The sequence below is a fragment of the Schistocerca cancellata genome, chromosome 2 (genome assembly GCF_023864275.1).
Source record: "Schistocerca cancellata isolate TAMUIC-IGC-003103 chromosome 2, iqSchCanc2.1, whole genome shotgun sequence".
Taxonomy (NCBI): Eukaryota; Metazoa; Arthropoda; class Insecta; order Orthoptera; family Acrididae; genus Schistocerca; species Schistocerca cancellata.
The window spans coordinates 122,531,061-122,534,728 of record NC_064627.1 but is presented as its reverse complement, the minus strand read 5'-3'; the positions used below and the strand labels follow the sequence as shown (position 1 = coordinate 122,534,728).

The following is a 3,668-nucleotide window of genomic DNA, read 5'->3' as shown; positions in this document are numbered from 1 at the left end:
CACTGCTGTTTAGTGAAAAAAATACAAGCTTACCAAGTACTGGACCATATTTGTGACAGGTATAAAGACTCCCTTTCAGACAGAACTCATCATATCCCTCTCAATGGAAGGAGGAGGAGGAGGAGATTGGTGTTTAACGTCCCGTCGACAACGAGGTCATTAGAGACGGAGCATAAGCTTGGGTGGGGGAAGGATGGGGAAGGAAATCGGCCGTGCCCTTTCAAAGGAACCATCCCGGCATTTGCCTGAAGTGATTTAGGGAAATCACGGAAAACCTAAATCAGGATGGCCGGAGACGGGATTGAACCGTCGTCCTCCCGAATGCGAGTCCAGTGTCCTCTCAATGGAACAAAAGCTACAGATGTAAGAGTAATTTCCAGAATACCGCAAGAGAATGCGATAGAACTGTGTTACAATGTATGTGAATGATCTAATAGGAAGTCCCAGAAGCTCTTTAACAGTGTTCACAGATAATGTGATTGTCAATAAAAAGATACTAATGCCAGAAGACAGTATCAATCTGCAGCATGTCCTTCAGAGGACTGATGGTTGGTGAAGAGTCTGGCAGTTGACTCTGAATGTTAATAAATGTAACATATTGTGCATATATAGGAAAAGAAATCCACTACTGTACAGTTACAATATTGATGAAAAATTTCTGAAACAGTATCTGTCATAAAATATCTAGGGGTAACTATTGAGAGCACTCTTTTAGTGGAATGACCACATAAAACAAAAAGTAGGAAAAGCAGATGGGATAGTTGGGATGGCATGAGAGTTACAGAACTGCTCAACAAACTATAGTGGCAGATTGTACAAGAGAGGATAGGATTCCTATTGAAATTTCGAAAGAGTACTTTCTGGGAAAAGTCAGACAACATATTACTTGCCACATATATCTCGCAAAATCACCAAAATGAGAAAATTTGAGAAATTAGGTCTAATACAGAGGCTTACCAACAATCATTCTTTCCATGCACCATCTGCAAGTGGAACAGGGAAAGGGTGATCAGTTAGCAGTACCAGATGTACCCTCTGCCACACACTGTCAGGTGGCTTATGCAGTATTTATGGAGATATAAATCCACATAAATGTTCCGCAAAATTGAGAATGCTAAAGTCCAAATGACTGAATGCTCAGGCACTGAAAATAAAGTGCCAGGACACATCCTGTGCAAGGCTATTCAGTTTGACCCATTCCTTAATTATTTTGCTTAATTTTTCACCCTAAATATGCTAATCCTCATAGTTCGAATGTAATCCATGCTTGGTGAGCAGACTGTTATCTAAATATCTTTAGTCTAGAGTTAGGCATTTTTCATAACCTAAGAGTAATATTGTAAAGCTTCCATTTGTTTTTCTTATTTCTCTGTTAACACACGTGTCCAATGTGGAACAGTAGTAACTATAGCATTTTTCAGTTGGTTTTGGTCTACAAAATTTGTAAAACCTCCAGCACAAATATCCACCTCATTACATACCACATCAAAGGAACAAAATCATATCATAAAACCTGTTATAAATGGACTATCAGATCATGACATGCAGCTCCTTGTTTTAGATGTAAATTCTAAGCAGATTATCAAGACTGCTAAATCTGAGTACAGGAGAGTAGTCAATCAACCAAAAATTGAGTGTTTTAGAAAGCTGCTCAAAGACATGAACTGGAAAGATGTTTATAGTGCTTATGACATGAATGAAAAATATAACACATTCATGAACAATGTCAGTACCATGTTTGAAAACTGTTTTCCTCTAAAAGTTACTCAAATTAAACAGAAGTCTATAATAAAACCATGGATTACACAAGGAATAAAGATTTCCTGTAAGACAAAAAGGAAAATATATCTAAATGACGACTAACTGAAAACCACAGCTGCCGACAGGTGTTGTTGATATACCTCGACGTGGACAGCTGAAAATGTGTGCCCCGACCGGGACTCGAACCCGGGATCTCCTGCTTACATGGCAGACGCTCTATCCATCTGAGCCACCAAGGACACTGATGAATAGTGCGACTGCAGGGACTTATCCCTTGCACGCTTCCCGTGAGACTCACATTCCCAACTGTCCACAATTCTACATATGTACCACTCACCTTACCCAGTCGGGGCAGACATTTTCAGCTGTCCACATCGAGGTATATCAGCAACACCTGTCAGCAGCTGTGGTTTTCAGTTAGTCATCATTTATTCCAGGGAAAAGCTGCATGGTCATCAACAGTAACTGTTCTTTCAAGAACAAGTTCTGTCTTCGTATGAAAATGTATCTGTTGACCAAGAATAGCTCCAATGCTGATGATTTAGCTAAATACAAGGAATACTGTAAAATATTTTTAAAAAAGTAATTCAGGCGTCTAAACAAATGCACTACGAGAAGAAGATAGCAGTGTCAGGGAACAAAATAAAAACAATATGGGATATAGTGAAAGAGGAGACTGGTAGAACCAGAAAGGAACAGGACCAAATAGCACTAAGGGTAGATGACACTTTAGTAACTGATGGGCATAGTGTGGCAAATCTATTTAACAAGTACTTTATATCCATTACTGATAGAATGGGACTGTCGGGATCAGTAAATAATGCCCTTGAATATCTGAAACTAGCCTTTACAAATAGCTTCAGGTACATGAATATGTCACTCACTTCACCAAAAGAAATAACTTCCATAATAAAATCTTTAAAAACAAAGCATTCTAGTGGTTACGATGAAATATCAACAAAGTTAATTAAGGCATGTTCTTGTGAGTTTAGTACAATTCTAAGTTACTTGTGTAACCAGTCACTTATAACTGGGACATTTCCTGACTGGCTAAAATATGCAGATGTTAAGCCTCTATTCAAGAAAGGGGATAAAGAGATACCATCAAACTACAGACCAATTTCACTTTTGCCAGCATTCTCAAAAATTTTAGAAAAAGTGATGTACAGGCAGCTGTTCAACCATCTGACCACAAATAACATATTATCAAGAACACAGTTTGGATTTCTGAAGCGTTCTGATATTGAGAAGGCTATTTACACCTACAGTGAAAATGTACTTAATTCATTAAATAACAAATTACAAGCAGCAGGTACTTTCTGTGGTTTGTTAAAGGCATTTGATTGTGTGAACCACAACATCCTTTTAAGTAAATTAGAATTCTATGGTGTCAAGGGCAGTGCTGCAAAATGGTTCAAGCTATACCTCACTAACAGGAAACAAAGGGTGCCAGTGCAAGGGACTACTGAATTAAGTCATTAGTCATCATCAGAATGGGAAGCAATTACATGTGATGTTCAACAAGGATCCATCTTAGGTCCATTGCTTTTTATTGTGTACATTAATGATCTCTCATCAGTTACACTGCCAGAAGCAAAGTTCGTTTTGTTTGCAGATGATACAAGTATTGCAATAAATAGTATGTCGAGTGTAGTTCTAGAAAGATCTGATAATGATATTTTCATGGATATTAATAAATGGTGTAAAGCCGACTCACTGACATTAAACTTCGAAAAGACTCACTATATGCAATTCAGAACCTGTAAGAGGTTTCCACCCAGCATATGCATATAGTACGAAGGAGAGCAGATAGAAGAGGTTGGCAGTCTTAAATTCCTGGGATTACAACTTGTTAATAAATTCAGTTGGGAGGAGAACACCACAGAACTGCAGAAACGCCTTAACAA

The 3,668-nt window shown here is 38.2% G+C and overlaps 1 non-coding gene across 1 annotated transcript; it reads right to left on the bottom strand.

The window, feature by feature from the left end:
* Positions 1–1,926: 1,926 nt before the first annotated feature.
* Positions 1,927–2,000, bottom strand: Trnat-ugu (transfer RNA threonine (anticodon UGU)). The gene has a single exon. It is a non-coding gene; the product is annotated as a tRNA-Thr (tRNA).
* Positions 2,001–3,668: the final 1,668 nt, after the last annotated feature.